At 46.4% G+C, this 16,788-nt stretch overlaps 1 protein-coding gene and 2 pseudogenes across 3 annotated transcripts in view; 1 reads left to right on the plus strand and 2 right to left on the minus strand.

Annotated features, from left to right (window-relative positions):
- The window catches only part of LOC309664384 (low-density lipoprotein receptor-related protein 12-like), a 128,502-nt pseudogene that overhangs the window by 62,924 nt on the left and 48,790 nt on the right, over positions 1-16,788 (minus strand). The window contains exon 2 of the transcript XR_014268443.1: positions 13,684-13,877. The product of XR_014268443.1 is annotated as a low-density lipoprotein receptor-related protein 12-like (transcript). The remainder of the gene's footprint in view (positions 1-13,683; positions 13,878-16,788) is intronic.
- LOC309664479 (V-type proton ATPase subunit B, brain isoform-like) overlaps positions 1-16,788 on the minus strand; it is a 105,745-nt gene that overhangs the window by 38,180 nt on the left and 50,777 nt on the right. The window lies entirely within an intron of this gene.
- On the plus strand, positions 14,839-16,689 carry LOC309664804 (kidney mitochondrial carrier protein 1 pseudogene; annotated as a pseudogene). Its single transcript has one exon. The product of its transcript is annotated as a kidney mitochondrial carrier protein 1 pseudogene (transcript).

Consider the following 16,788-nt stretch of genomic DNA (forward strand, 5'->3'; position numbering starts at 1 on the left):
GGCAAATGGAACCACCTCTCTCTCAGGTTCAGTAGGGCATCGTCCTTGTACAACTTTGTGGGGAAGAAGTGTTAAGCCTCTTGTTACACTTAGGCTTGGCACCGAAAGGCTCCCATCACACAAGCAGCATCACACAGTTGGCTAAGTTTTAACTTAACTAACCATCTGGGTTGAGGTCTGTTTGAGAACAGCAACTTTTCCTTAACTCAATCTAACAACTCCTTATTGAGAATCTGTTATAGGCCTGGCCCTCTGAGGAGATTAATCCCTGACCTAATGGCTCTCAGAGCCCAGAAGGGGGAGACATGTACAGAAAATTCAACTGTGGTCCACAATGGTAAGTGCAATCAACAAGACTGTCCATGGTACAAAGTCACTGCCTCGGGGATCAATACGCTTGACGTAATGAGGTGAATGGTTAGGAAGGAGAGGGCCGTGTCCCTGACAAGGCCAAGTACATGGAAGAGATCGATACACAATCATTGAAATGCTGCTCCTATTCTGCCCAAAACCACCCAGTCTCAGAGCCAAACTTGAAATCGGCAAGCCTGGAGCTGGCACAAGCCTCAGACAGCCAAGGCACACTCTGCAGACCCTTCTTTGCAACCTCCTACCTGATGTGGGGCTTGGCTCTGTTGAGTCATCAACTCATTAGCAATAAATGTATTAACCTAGACCTGAAATAAACCAACATATATTTAAATGACTGAATTAGCAGGAATCTCTGTCAAGAGAATTTCCGCTCCTTCTACCAACAGAGCTTCACACTTAGCAGAGTGTCTGCTTCCTTACATACAAACCCTCCTTATCTCTGAGTCCAGTTTTTCTTATTATGATTTGACACTGTTCTTATCCCTCTTTATTCTGAAACTACACAGTCATATGATCTTTCTATTTATACCAAGTAAACGTCATTCTTTTAAACCTGAATCCAATATTCTTTATTAATTTGATTATGAAATATTTCAAACATCCCCCCAAAACAGATATGCATGTACTGATAATCTAGATTTATTTTAACAAGGTAAATATTTTGCCATATGTGCATCAGCTCTTTCTCTTAAATAAATGAAGTGGTGCAGGTATAACAAACAGTCCCCTTCCCAACCCCCATGCTTCCAGTATTTCCGTGTCTTTTTTCTGCCCTTCAAGTTTGGGGTCACCTCTGTTGCTCTCTTAGAGCACTGTGAGATTGTTGTGAATCTTTCAATACAATATTAATTAGCCTTATTAATTAGTCTACTTGGTGTTCTAGGTTGGAAATGATCTAAAGAAGAACAAAGGTTCAAACGATTTGCTATGTCTATTTTATATTCATTTAAGGACCTACTGCTACCTATTTTTTCAAGGCCAAAGAAATCTAGTAAATAGAATTATTTATACTAGAACTTATGTTTATTTCAAGTAATTTCTTTTCTTATTTTTCTCAAATATATTTTGCCAGTCCTTTCCTAGAAGAATGCCTTTTTCACACAAAGGGCCTGCATAGGAAGAAAAATGCACTTAAATTCTAAGTTTAATTCAATGCATTTTGAATAACAATTTCCATCTTAAATTCATAAAGGATATAACTTCTGAATTAGAGTTCTGATGAGTTTTTAATATGAAGAATAAACTCCTAATGAATGCAGAGTATAGCAATTCAGGAAATATTATAGTTCTCAAAGATAGGACTAACTTTAACCACTTGATTGTTATTCACTGATAACAATGAGAAAATACCTGGGCTCCGCCCCCCTAGGTTGGTGACCATCAGGGAGAAAGAGGGTGTCTTGCAGTCAGAGGGCACTGGAGCAAGCTTCCTGAGGCCCTGTTACAGAGAGCATCACCTGTTCAGGCTAACACGTGCGTGGGATAAGCTGCATCCTAGAGCAGGCGGCACAGTCTCCTCTGATCCAGGCAGTTGGATAGTTAAGGGGCAAAACAATTTCCCCCACAGATGGGACTTGGTTCATCCCAGTCAGTGCTTCTCACAATCTAGCTTGTACTGGAATCCCCTGCTCATCTTGTTAAAATGCAGATTCTATTCAATAGGTTGGGGTGGGGGCTGAGATTCCATATTTGTATCAAGATCCCGGGTGATGCTGCTGGTCCGTAGGTTACATGTTGAGTAGCAGGACTCATAGCAATCTAGGTCCTTTAATTCATAGAGAAAAAGGGAAGGCGAGGAGTAGAAAGATAAGATGTATAAGAAGAGGAAAGCAGAGAAATAGAAAAGAAAGCAAAAGGTCACGGAGAGAGAGTGAAAGAGAGAGAGAGAGAGACAAAGAACAGGAAATTTGATAATATGGCCCTCCCAGCATCCCTCCCTTCTAAGTGCCCCCATTAGGGTGGACATCAAGTCTTTACATGGCCCCACCCCCCAATCCAGGAGCTTCGGTGCTAAGTGTAGGGTGGCCTGGGAGCCGTCCTGATCAGATCAGCTCTTCACAGGTGGTGAGATCTGAGACTCCCCTCAGCCAGAGCCAAGTAAGTCCGAGCATTTCCTCAGATTTTTGAACCAATATAGGAAAATGAATGCCAGAAGCTAATCCACAGAAGGCACAGGGCAGGGCTGCCTCTTAGTTACAGCCATTCCAGAGACCCAGCTAAATCCTCCCCTTCTCCGTGTGGTCGGATTCCCAAATTACCTAGACTGATTCAAGTTGATTTTCTAGAATTTGTAACAATACAGATAGAAGAGGGATATAGGGAAAAATGGAGAGAGAAGAGAGAAATAAGGAGAAAAGTATTTAATGATAGGTGAAAAAAATACATAAGGAAAGAATAGAAGGATAGAGGAGAAGAGCGAGAAATAGTAAGGAGATGAGAATGAAGACAAAGTATTGATAAAAGAGAAGAAAAAACACCCAAGAATTGCAGGAGGAAAGGTCCCCATGGCCAATAGGGACCCAGTGGTCCCTGGGCCAGATAAGCCTCAACAGAGGACACCATTGCAGTGGACACCATTAGGCATGGTCTCCCGAGAGGAGAGGTGGGTATTGGCCTGGCTCTCATTGAGTCAGCCCATTGTTCCCAAACAACTGGAACGGGGAGGGAGAAGAGACAGAGTCAGGGCAGGCAGGTGGTCTGGGAAGGACAAGGCTTGCTATAGGGTCCCAAGAAGACCAAATAGGTGCCCAGGAGGGTGGTGATGGAGCTGCCCCAACACCCCTCTAGAATACTGCCAGCGCTCTAGGCTGCCCACTCACAGACCTCTCCTGCCCACCAGGGATGCTCACAGACCCAGACTCAGATCAGGACAGTGGTTGGCGCCCACACCTCTCCCCAGCCCGGTCCAGAGGCCCCCAGGGAGCTCAGAGCTCACATTAGCTTGCAGGTAAGAATCCTGGTTCGCAAGGGCTGCCCCACAAAATTCTTGTAATGAATCTAAGAGTCACAGTAGATTGATGTAAGTGTTGGCTGACATATTCTCAGGGAAACAGTAGAAAATAAACATTAGTGAGCTCTGTCAGTGATCACTGATCTGCTGCACTGCTCACTGCAATGCTGTTCTATCATCCTCAGCGTCCTAAGACTCTGGCCACTTCCTGATTTAGTTGGGCTGAAGCTGCAAACTCATCTTCTAAGTCCTATGGACGTTTAGCACCAAGCTTGGTCAAGCCACCTGGTTTACTAAATGACCGATATAAACCATGATTGTTCACATCGTATACGAAATGCACCCCTTCTAAACTTGTTCAAACAGTGATACTTCTTCCACTACATTTCAAGTGAGGACATTTACTCTGCACATCAAAAGAGTTTGTATGTCCTGAGATGTAGTGCATCCCTTGGTGAGAGATGGTGATGCCTTTTCTGTCATGTAAGACACATGCCTATATTTCCATTTAAATAAAACCCTTTTGGAATGTATTTCACAGATCTGAGTATTTGTTTAATTTTTTGGGTTATTTTCACATAGAAATCCAGTTCAGCCATGGAAGCAGTCACTCATTAAGAAAAAATATTAAAGTGGAACATATCACCAGTGAAGAACATAATTTCTTTTTTTAAGAAAGTCAATTTGGATAACTAACCTTCAGTAACTGGACCTGCAGTCCTCAAATCTTTTAGTCAAAGACTTTGTGGCCAGCCATGTCTCAATTTTATAATTTTGAGAATTTAGAGAGGTATACATTGCATTTCACATATTCATTAATATTCCATGGCAGACATGTGGCAAAGCATATGGACAACTTGCCCAAAGTAACATAAGTAAAGACCTTTTGTCTTATTATCATCTCATGTCCATTTCCAGTAAGCAGTTAGGATAGACCTTTTTCTCAGAGTTTTCGGAATTTGGAAAGAGTTAACATGTATTAGCGGACAGAGTTAGCACAGACAGCAGATAGACCCAGAAGGACAAGAAAAGTCACTTAAAAAAATTATGGAGGCGCTCGCGCTCCGTGAGCATCGTGACCATGAGGCGCTCCAGTTCGCCGCCCGCCTCGTCCGGGCCCAGCGCCGAACCCCGCCGGCCATCCTCGTTGATGGTGGGCATCACCTCGCACATCATGGCGGCGGTGCTGGCCTGCGGGTACGGGGAGGGGGCAGGGAACCGAGAGGGGCTTCGTCAAAGCACACCAGCGAAACTTGAGGCACGGTCACTGGGATACTACATAGTGAAAACTGAGGCAGGACAACCCAAGCGCTGCACAGAAGAAACTGAGGCCCATCCATTCCGATCATGGCACAAGATAAACGGAAACCCATTGCTCCCAGGAAACCAGGCCTGGCTACCTGGGTGAGAGCATTTGGAGAAACAGGTCAGACTCCATCAGACACTGGCAGCAAATCTAGGCCCAGCCTAGTCAGAGAAGCCGAAGCCGGGTGCCCCATTGCCTGAGTGAATGTGGAAAGTTTGCAGGCCCCTCCGCTCTGGTCCAAGTCCCGCCCCTTCAAGCAACTCAGGCCCCGCCCATCACTATCTATTCTGGCCCTGCTGAGAATCCCCTTCAACCTACTGCATGAGCTAGAAAACTCAGGCCCAGGCGAGGGAGACCATGTCTTCAGGAGGCCACAAAACTGGGGTCACAGAATTAGGTCACTGGTACGTAGTCACCTGTATAATGTCACAGGGATGGTCCTCACCTGCTATTCAGCCCAATTCCTGCCTCCTTCAACTTCCCAGATATCTAGATATCTAGCTCCAGGAGAATCTAAAGACCCACTCCAGTCGGGAAAAACAAAAATGGTGTGGACAATGCTAGCCATCTCCCACTACGCAGGAGTCCAAGATCCAGCTGCCTCTTCTCTCAGGTCACAGGAATCTAGGTCCCCTATCCCTCCCTTTCCCCAGACTGAGGAGTCTGAGCCTCCAGCCTTCTCCTCCCCAGTCCCAGGAGTCAGAGACCACATCCTCTTCCTCCCAGGACACAAGAGTCTGGGCTTTCAACCTCCAACCGTAGACCCAGAAATCTCAGCCTTCAGACTTCTCCCCCCTCAGAACTCAGAAGTCAAGGCCCCCAGGACCCAGGAGTCCAGGTGCATGAGCCGCGGGTGGAGATGAAGGGAGGTCTCCTGAGCCACTCCCTCCACACACATCAGGTCAGACGGGTCCATCTAGCTGAGCCGAAAGCAGGAGGGACTTTCACTCTTTCCCTCCTTTCTTTCTCTCCCTTCAGGCAGACGCATAACCGGTTCTCAGAGTAGATAATTTCCAGCTCCACCCAATATTCGGACTATGTCTGAAGCCTGGGACTGGGGCCTTGGACTCCTGGGAGGACAGGAGGGGACTGAGGGACCTGGGACCTGGGAGAGGAGGCAGCTGGGTGCCTGTAACCTTGGGTCTTTGAAGAGGTGCGTCTGGGAATCTAGACACCTGAATCCCAACACTCAGAGATCAGATTCAAGAAAATGTTTATAAGAGGGCAGGCCAGACTTAGACCAAAACCCAACATGGTATCTAAAACCCAGAATCTTTTCATGAGATGCAACTAAGGATGTTTTAGGGAGGCTGCTCTAGAACTTCAAATTCCCTGAGAAGGAAACAAAATTCAGCTAGGCTGGGTGTAGAATCTAGAAGGCCACGTGCAAGAAGACACAGTACAGAGTGCAGAGAGGACATACACTTCCACATTTACAATGTGCTTGGGGTAGGATCCATACATGGGGCCAAATAGAAGGGCCTACTCTAGAACCCAGGTCTGGAACTTTGAACAAGCCAAGAGCAATCCAATAACTTCAAAGAGTGTCTGGGTCACCCCAGAACCCCAAACACAGAGGGGAGGATAATGATATCTAAGAACAGACCTAATGCAGTACATAACAAACCTAAGTCAGGAGACATAATCTAGACATAATCTAGAACTCAGAACCTACCAGGGATGAAGGTATAAAGGTATATTTTATCTTTACAGAATAAAGCAGAGATCGCATGCTTGGTTTTCTCATGCATCTAGATAATGTTAGAACTCAGAGGGCAGAATATATGCTCTAGAATTCAGAACATGCCCTGGAGGCAAAGGAAAACCTAGAAAATAGCAAGGAGTTTGCCTGGAACTTAGAATCGCCTGGGGGAAGATGCAGAAAGATGCATTCTGGCAATTGAGAATTTCCTGGCATAAGGACTGAGCTGGCAAAGGGGGTGGGGATGGGGGTGGTGTGTTCTAGAAATGAGGACATTTCTAGGCTGAAGACTCCAAAAGAGGAGAGAGCCTAGAGCATGTTTAGAATGCTGAAGTGGCAGATGGAGGAAGCCCCCAATCCACCAGGGGACAAGTTCTAAGCCAAGGTCACACCAGGGAAAAGATGGACAGAGAAGGTGGGAATGGATGAGCCGAGAACATAGAACCTGAGGAAGGAAGATGCAATGTACAACACTTCAGTGGGAATCCTCGAGATTTAAGACTGTAGAATTGGATGGAATCTAAAATAGGGAAGTGCAGGGACTTCCCTGGCAGTCCAGTGGTTAAGACTCGGCGCTTCCACTGCAGGGGATGTGGGTTCGATCCCTGATCACGGAACTAAGATCCTGCATGCCACACAGTGCAGCCAAAATAAATAAATAAAAATTTAAAATATAATAAAATAAAATAGGAAGTGCATTCTAGAATGGATAGCACAGTTTGGAGAAAGGCTAGAGCACATAAATGGAACACACATATTCTAGCACTTAGAATGCCCCTGGGAAGGGAATGGAATCTAGAACAATGCCAAGGATGTGGCTAGAACCTAGAACACACCCAAAATGAAATTTTAGAAGAAAATAAGCAAGGTACTGGCTTCTTAAAAATTGGAACATGTAGGGAATTCTCTGGTGGTCGAGGGATTAGGACTCCGTGCTGTCACTGCTGAGGGCCCGGGTTCAATCCCAGGTCGGGGATCCAGCAAGCAGCATGGTGCAGCAAAAAAAAAAAAAAAAGGAACTTGTCAAAGGGGAGGAGGGTGAGATCAGAATTTGGCTTGGGAGCATTAGCTAGATATTTCAATTTACCTGGGGAAAGTCGTGCCTTGAATTTAGCATCTAGCCTAGACTTTAGAACAGTACCTTGGGTGAAAAAGGAACAAAGATGTTGACTGGGAGTGTTCTAGGATTTAGGAAGAATCTAGAACACGAAGCATTGCCAGGGCTTATGTTTAGGTGGAAATGTGGAAGACAATTCTAGATCACAGAATGAACCTAGGCCATAGAACACATCTGGAGGAAGGGATGTATGTTTGGCTCACCAGTCTGACAGTGTACTCGAAGGATGTGACATCACGATGTGAAAAAATCGTGATGGAGTGCTGGAAACATCTCAAGAAGCTGGGTCTCAGGGGAGAATGTTGGAAACCCCAGGGAGCCCAGAAACTGAGATGATATGGAGATGAAGCAGGGTATTTCAAGGCCACCAGAGATGTCAAATTGATGGGAAATTGTGAGGCTGTAGGGACTTGGGTTCAAAAGAGTAACAGCTGAGTGGCTAGATACTTGGGGTGGCGGGTGGCAGAGTTGGGGAACTGGACTCCTGAGTCGTTGTGGAGGCCAAAGCCAGGAGATGGAAGTTTGGAGCCTGAGTCCTTGTTGGATGGAGGGCAGGGGTAGATGGCTTTGGTGGGCAGAATAGAAGGTGGGGTCTGAACTCCTGGGTCCCTGAGGGGAGGCAGGATCAGGGACAAGGCATCTAGGTCTCCAGGGGGCAGCGTGGGTAGAAGCCAGAGAATTGCATTAAGAATTGCATTCTGAGTCCCTGAAAGGGAGAGAGTCATGGCGCCTGAATCCCTAAGGGGGCAGATGCTGGGGTGCCAGGTGGATGGGTATATTTGTCTGAGGGGCACAGGGGCTGTTGAACTGCCTCTGAAGGGAGCAAAAGCTGGAAATCTGGATTCCTAGATCCTGAGGGGGTGAGGACTACCAGCTGGGGCCTTTAGCCAGAGGAAGTGAGGACTGACAGGGCTCCCAGAGCCCGGTGGGATCTGAGTCCTCAGATGCCAAGATCCCTAAGGTGCACCAGGCAGGAACATTCAGAAGCCCTGACTCCTCAAGTAGAACCTGGGGTCTCCGAAACCTGGGTTGTTGAGGGTGGAGCTGAGAGCCTGACCAGCGGAACCCTGAGGCCCGGGCGCCCAGGTCGGGGAGGGCCTGGGTATTCCCAGGTCAAAGGTGCGGCGGGGGAGATCCCCACGCCGCCGGCGCCGCCTCCCCGGCGGCAGTAGCAGGAGATGGGGGACACGAGGCTGCCGAGAACGGTGACCATGGACAGCTCCAGAGCGGGCCTGTGTCCAGGGCGGCCGCCGAGCCGGCTGGGACTGAGGGACTCGGCCGGCTGTTCAAGCCGGAGGACCAGAGATGGGCAGACTGGGTGCGCGAATGGGGGACTATGCGGGCGCGACGGGGGGGGGGGCGGCCGGCCCTAGCTGGGGGAGTCTGACACAGCCGCGGCCGGTGTCTGGAGCTCCCAGGACTGCGCCGAGGAGGAGGATCTAGGTCCAGAGGGGCTTCCTGGGGCTGACCTGGGAAATCCAGCCTCCTGGGCCCCGGAGGAGGCGCAGGCGGCAGTACGCCTGGGATTCCAGGGTTCGGTTGGGGACTCAGAGCCGGGAGGGGCACGCCTGAGTCTCTGGGGTCTGGCTGTGAAATCTGGGCTCTGAGGTCCCAGGGGATGAAGAAGGGAATCCAGGATCTCAGGGAGGCGGGGGAAGCTCGGCGACGGGTCCCCGGGATGGGCGCTGCCAGGCGGGCCGGGCTGGGCTCTTACCTACCTGGTCCGCGGCGGCTGCGGGCGGAGCTGGGCTGCAGGAGGGACGTGGGGTGGGGTGGGGGGACCGGGCGGGGCCCCTGGCGGCGGCCGGGGCCCGGATCTGTGGCTCCGGAGCCCTGTCTCCGCCGCTCGCGCGGGCTCCGCGTCTCTTGCTCCGGCTTGGTCGCTGGGGACCCCCCCCCCCTTGACGGTCTCACAGCCCTCTACCCCCTAAAATAGCCCCCTGCCCCTTTCACCGTTCAGCCTCCCCCCGGGAGGCCGCAGCCGTCAGATCCAGGGGTGCTCACCAGCGCCCCCCAAATTCCACCTTCCCCCGCCAAAAAATTCCTCCTCCCTCCTCCCCCCACCCCCCGCAAACCAGCTCCGGGGCGGTCGTGGCCCCTTTAACAGAAGACTGACAGACGGGGCCGCATGGCCAATAGGAGGCGGGGTCTGCGCCGGCCGGCGGCTAAACCCCGCCTCCGCACTGCCTGGGAGGGGTCTCGCGGGCGGAGAGCGGGAGGCGGGGCTCAAGGTGGGACTGCCAATAGGCAAGCGGCGTGTGGAAAAAAAAAAGAAAAAAAAAAATTATGACAGGGAGAACATCCACAAAACTTTTAAGGCCAGAGAAGGAGTGCTTGATTTGGACTTATAAAAGTAGAAGGAGGCTTCCTGAGAAGAAAGCCAATACACAGTCTTTCTTGCTGGGGGTCAAGGTTACATCAGCGAGACCACAAGCTGGGGACACTGCTGTGGGTGAGAGCTACACTAGTGATGGCGGGGCAGCAGCCTCTCAGGGGGGACACCTGTGACACACCAACTGCGAGCAGGTGCTCAGATACCCCTGCAACATGACTTCATATGACTCTGGAAAACATCTTCAGATCCAATGAGAAATGTGTTTGCTAGGAAAGGATACCAAATGCAGAAAGAAAAAAAAATCAGAGATGTATAAATACAGTGGGGTGGGCAGAAAGGCCTCAAAGATGTCCAGGCCCTAAAGAAAGGAACTGTGAATATGTTACTTTGCATGGCAAAAGGGACTCTGCAGATGGGATTATGGTTAGGAAGACTGTCCTGGATTACCCAAGTCGATCCAGTCTAACCACATGAGCCCTTAAAGTAGAGGACTTTCTCCAGCTAGAAGAAGAGGAAATCAGAGAGGTGCAGCAGAAGGAGAACAAGAACAAAGAGCAATTTAAAGATGAAAGGGACTTGACCCCCTGCTGCAAGAACAGGCCACACAGAAAGCATAAGGGATGTGGGAAACCTCTAGGAGCAAAGACCAGCCCCCAGCTGGCAACCTACAGGAGATCAGTGTCTCAGTCCTACACCCACAAGGAAGTGAGTGAGTGTGTATGCAGAAGCATCAGGAGGGCAGTCCTGACTGCTGCCCTCTGAAAGGCCTGCTTGCAAGGCTGGCCCATTCCCAAGACTCTAATGATAAAGGTGGCTTACTGTGCCTAATGTTTGTTCAAACAGTGTGGTTCATACTCAATACCTGCCTTCCTTCTGGGAGTCTGGGATTTTGTTACATGCAAGGCAGAGGGCGCCTACATGACCAGCCCCCAGTATATGAGCTCAGCTGGTTGGTAATATTCCATGTGGGTTTCTATAACTCACTGCTGGGGGATTAAGCTAGTCCCATATGACTTCCCTGGGAGAGGACTGTAGAAACCTGGGCCTGATTTCCTCTGGGCTTCACCCCAAGCACCCTCTTCCTTTGCTCATTTTGCTCTGTGTCCTTTCACTGTGCTAAATCATAGCTGTATGACTACACACTGGTCCTGTGAATCCTCCCAGCAAATCATGGAACCTGGGGAAGGTTCTGGGAATCTCCAGACACCTTGAAGGACAAGTCTTCCCCAGAGCCTCCAGGAAAAATGCCTTAAGCAGAGAACCCAGCCAGGTCTACTGTACTTTAGACCTACAGAACTATGACATAATAACTCTGTCTGTATTAGGTCACTAAATCCATGAAAATGTGTTAAAGCAGTGATAGGAAATTAAGTAAATGGCACCATGAATAAACATATTACTTTCACTAATGAAGAGTATAATATCTCAAGGACATTTTTTAAAATTTAAATTCATTCTCAAGTTAACATCAGCAATTCATATCTAAAACAACCACGTGAAGAAGGGGTAGAACCTCTGGTAAGGTGTATGGTTGATTTTTAAGAGCAGCTGACATTTTGTGAGAGGTCTGGAAAGCAGCCAAACCAGCCCAATTTTTAAAGAAACTGTGAGTATAATGTCAGAATCATCAACTAGTGTGATTTACTGCTTTCAATGCCAGTTGTGTATAGTTGGGCCCAGATTAGGAGATGAATTCACTTAACCCACGGTGGTGCACGCAGAAGATGTGAGGATGAGCCCTTTTCCTAAAGGAGCTCAAAATGTAAGAGAGGAGAAACACCTCCACTGGAGCTTCAAGGATCACTAAGTTGAGACCAAGGGCTACAGAGAAGCACAGAGCAGGGAGCTAAGGAAGGCATCCTGCCAGAACGTAGATTCCACTCATTCGTTTTAATTCAGCAAACATTTACCAACGTGCTCGGCCCCAGGCACCATGAAGTGCTGGGGACACAGGGAGGGATGCAAGCTCAGCAGGAGTGTAAGGCAGGCCACTTTACCCATGTTTATTGTGTGATAGGATGGATAGGATTGAGGGGTCCACTTCTGTCCTCACCTGCATGATCTAGGGTTAATAATGCCACTATATTCTTGACCCTACCTCCCCAAGGGTGCCTGACCTTTAAAGAAATCAGCAGAGGGTGATGCTTACATATGATTCCTCTCCAACCTGCTTAACTAAAAACAAGAATTGTTAGAGTTGCTCAATCAAATGGGATTGGAGCCGGGCGTAAATATGAACCTTAATTAATACAATGAAGAATAAGTAGGCATTAACTATTAGTTAACTAATTTTGAAAAATAATATTTAATTTTGAACAAAAGTTCTCTATGTAAGTAGATGTTTCATTAAGCTTTAACTTACTTAAGCAATATTGACCTTAACCCTGCTTTGGACTTGGTGTTCTTAGAATAAGCACAACATTAATATCTGCTTCGGATCATACACATGGCAATTACTTGTTTGGAAACCTTAGGTCAGCCAGCCCTAAAAACACTCACATAGCCCTTCCCACTTTGTTCTTTTATCTAGTATTAGACAACTAACTAGTTTTTCTTGATTCAATTTGCATCAACATTTATTGACTAACTAATAAAAGCTCCAGGGATAAGAAATTAAGTAGACCACAATCTATTAAGTTATAATAAGTTACAGAGTTCTAAGGAAATTCAAATGAGGGCAGTTTGTTACACAACGAATATTATCATTTTGTTGCCTGTTACTTTTATAGATAAGCTATGTGCTAAGACATAACGGCTTTTTAGCTGACAATTTTCTTCTTACTCTGACAATTAAGAAAAAAAATTTCTTAAGTTATACAACATTCTTAGCCTAAATTAAATGGAAGATACACTGTGTCTTTTTTATTGTGGTAAGATATACATAACAAAAAGTTTAGCATTTTAGCCACTTTTAAGTGTACAGTTCTGGACATTAACATTCACATTATTGTGCAAACATCACCACCTTCCATCTCAAGAACTTTTTCATCTTCTCAAACTGAAACTTTGTCTCCATTAAAACACTTGCAGTCCATTACTCCCTTCCCCTGGCTCTTGGCAACCATCTAAATTATATTTTTAAGAAGAAGAAAACAGTAATTTCTTCTCCACCTGATGAATCTTCTTCAGGCCACACCCCATCAGCCAATTGCAAACCTGCTGCAGACCTTTACAACACTCTACTTTTAGAGCTTCTCATTCAGAGCAGACTGTGATTTAAAGATATGAAATGCTAAATATAGAATAAATTACATAAATTTTAATATTCAAAAAGTTAAGCAAACAAAATTTAATTCTTCTAAAAGAAGCATGGATATGTAATCAGAAGTAGAAACTATGTCACTGATGTAAAATAGTTATGATTCCAAAGAATGCTAGGGATCTATTGTCCATAAATTACAAGGGGCCACATGGTGCCCAAGTTCCTGTTGGAGCAGGAACTCAACATATCCCTCAACAAGTCCTCCACAGAGAGACTCTCCATTACATCTATTTTTACATGTTCAGGGTCTTTCAGAAATTTCAGTTTATCAGAGGGCACAGAGAAAATGAATTTGCTTTATTTAAAAATGCTGAGGCAATATAAACTATTGTGTTTGTTATCAAACAAAAATAAAATCAGTCGTATGTGACTTATTTATTCCTTAGACTTCACACTATTTAAAGGAATAATGGGAAGACATTTTCAATATTTCGCTACATTAAAAATTGTTTTACTTATTTCATAAATTAGCCATGGACGGTGTATTCTGGAACGTCACATGTGGCTTACATTCAGTGGAAACATTTTCAAGTAATTTAGGAGGCTCTGTTTCTATACTTGATCTGACAGATGGGCAGCAACATGCAGTAACTGGCATAATTCATACTCCGACAGACTGCTTTTCAATAAAGCACATACCCAGATGCTTTCCTCTCGTCGATATTGCTTCCAGGTCCTCCCGCCATCGCTGAACATCAGGAGGTAGCTGGTCACCCAGGCGGAGCTCCCGTATCCTCCCTGGGTGGCCACAGCTGTGACCTCCATTCTTTCTCCAAGGTCAATCTGCAGCCACTGGTATTTATTTGACACAAGGGGAGACCAGCCACCAGCTCCTTTTTGTGGGAATAAAATAAGAAAACCGGTAAAGACAGAGAAATCTTTGAAATCTATATTAACCTGTAAGAATGGGGTCATAAATAAGATGTATGAAAATCATAGTTTCAAATTCTGCATTATATAATGCCTCAGAATTATACAAACACACTCACATACACACACACAAACACAAAATAAAAACACAGGTTAAATCTAAATGGATGAAGCCTATATTAATTGTTTTGTTTCTTAGTTCATAACCCCTGACTCTCTGGTATTGGGGTGTCCCGCTAAGTGAAATTGCTTAATGTAATAGGTGGACAACTAAACACCATGCCATTACATCAGTGCTTGGAACTAGTGTCGTTACTGGCTTCAATGCATGACTTAACCTTTGTTGGACATAAACAAAGGGCAAACTTTCCTTTGTTGGAAAATAACAAACTTTCCTTTGTTGGAAAATAAAGCTAGAAAACCTTAATTGTGGATTCCCAGCATGAGGAAGTACAATGTTGAATGTTGGGATAACAAAGATGGCTATGGCATAGCCCTACACTCATGGTGCTTACAGACTCATAGGAGAAGCAGACATTTCAAAGAACAATTTGAAATGCAATATGGGAGGGGTGGAGGTGAAAGTGATTTCTGTGCAGGGAGGGAGAGTTCTAAAAAGTCAGCAAGGAGGGTGAGCGAGAACCCAGAGGAAGTGAATGGGGAGGAGTTTCTCAGGTATTCAAGACAATAGGCGCAGAGTGGAAATTACTGTGCTTTGTTTTCTCCAGTGCCTGTGAGACACCGAAGAATTAGGGATACCTGTGAATGTATTATTGATATATGTTGTTCTTCTAGTTTAACAGAAACATGAGTTTTGAATTTGGATTTAGATGTCATATTAAATTTTCTGAATTTAAATTATTATGCAGAATGGGCGCCAAGGCTGCGGGCGGGGCCGCGCAGGGCGGGGCTGCGCGCGGGCCCCTGGGCCACCCCCGCCGCTCCCCAGCTTTTCGTCCAGTTCCCGTGCGGCCGCTGGAGCTGGTTGCTGCTTCGCCGGGGGAGTAGGAGGTGCAGGGCCGCCGCCACCCGGAAAAACCCTGTTGGAGGCCATGCGTCTGTGAACAAAGGAGAAGGGACAGCGGTGAGCATGTTAGCCCTGAACTGGAAGCCCTTCGTGTACGGAGGCCTGGCCTCCATCACAGCGGAGTGCGGTGCTTTTCCAATTGATTTAACCAAGACACGGCTCCAGATTCAAGGCCAGAAGAATGATGCAAACTTTAAAGAAATCAGGTATCGAGGAATGTTGCATGCGTTAGTGAGGATAGGCAGAGAGGAAGGCCTGAAAGCACTGTATTCAGGGATTGCTCCTGCGATGTTGCGCCAGGCTTCCTATGGCACCATCAAGATAGGCACCTACCAGAGCTTGAAGCGGTTATTTGTCGAGCGCCCGGAAGATGAAACCCTTCTGATAAACGTGGTCTGTGGAATTCTCTCTGGAGTCATATCCTCAACCATTGCTAATCCAACTGATGTTTTGAAAATTCGGATGCAAGCACAAAACAGCACCCTTCAAGGAGGAATGATAGGCAAATTCATTCACATTTACCAGCAAGAGTGAGCAAGAGGACTTTGGAAGCTCAAGCCTCACCTGTGGGCTGGCGGGGGCCCTGGCCTCAAACCCTGTCGATGTGGTGAGGACACATGATGAATCAGAGAGTCCTTCAAGATGGCAGATGCCCTGGCTACACAGGCTCTCTGGATTGCTTGTTACAGACATGGAAGATGAAGGGGTTTTGCTCTATATAAAGGGTTTTGGCCAAATTGGCTGAGACTTGGTCCTTGGAATATTATTTTCTTTGTGACATATGAGCAGTTGAAGAAATTGGATTTGTGACAAGTCAAGACTGCATGAGACATCCCGCTGAAAATGCTCACGTCTGAAATAGCGAAGCTTCCTGTCTTTCCCACTGCTTCTCACTGCTTGGCCCGCCACAGATTCTGAGGTGTGAGCAACAGTTCTGAAGACTGGGTTAGCTCGGATTGCTGTGTCCTGGCATCGGACGCTCTGCACCAAATGTTTAATGGCATAGACTGTAACATCCAAACACTAGTCCTTACCATTCAAGTGCCCTTCGACATCAAAGATAACATGAAATGCATGTTTCTTGCTAAAGAAAACTTGCATGAAGATCAGGAACTGTGGACTGATTCCCTCAGGGGAGAATAACTCCTGATGCATCTCAGCTCGTAGCTGAGACTCCCAGACTGTTCGAAAGAAGCTCTTCGGAACCATGGAATGAATAGAGCTTCCAAGAGGGTGTTATTGTTCCTGAACTTCTGGGGGGGCTTTGGCTTCGTGTCTGCTGAAGAAATTCACACATGGAGACCTGGTATACCCCAGGTATAAACAGTGCAGGATATAGATCCCTGGAATATTGCACTGCTTTCTAATTTCCAATTTTGGCAGGATCTTTCACTTATAATAAGTGATCTTTAAGCCTTTGACCACTCGACCTTTGTGAGGAATTGTTACAAAGCATTAATATCTAAACTCATGATGGTGTGATAGGTTGGCTTGGAAGGTGGCAAAGTCTGTGCTGGTGGGAGGTGTTTTTAAGCTACTTGGGTTCTGTCTTAAGTAATGTTTGTAATTTGCTCTGTGATTTTAGCAAAGTTTCTATTTCCCAATCTGTAAAATCGGGATAATAACATCTGTTGATATTGAGGGTCAGGTGAAGAAGATAGTAGCTGTTACTACTTGACTTGTAGGATTAGTGTGTTTACATCATGCTGTCATACAGCCATCATCCCAGAATAAATGGTCCGTGTGTATGGAAAAAAAAAATTATTATGCAATATAAAAATTGGGAAACAGGTTTGGAATGCATTCTGGAACTGATATTTTGCTAATTATCCATGTCTAGAAAACAC

This window comes from Balaenoptera physalus, assembly GCF_965194825.1.
Source record: "Balaenoptera physalus genome assembly, chromosome: 7".
In the NCBI taxonomy this organism is placed as follows: domain Eukaryota; kingdom Metazoa; phylum Chordata; class Mammalia; order Artiodactyla; family Balaenopteridae; genus Balaenoptera; species Balaenoptera physalus.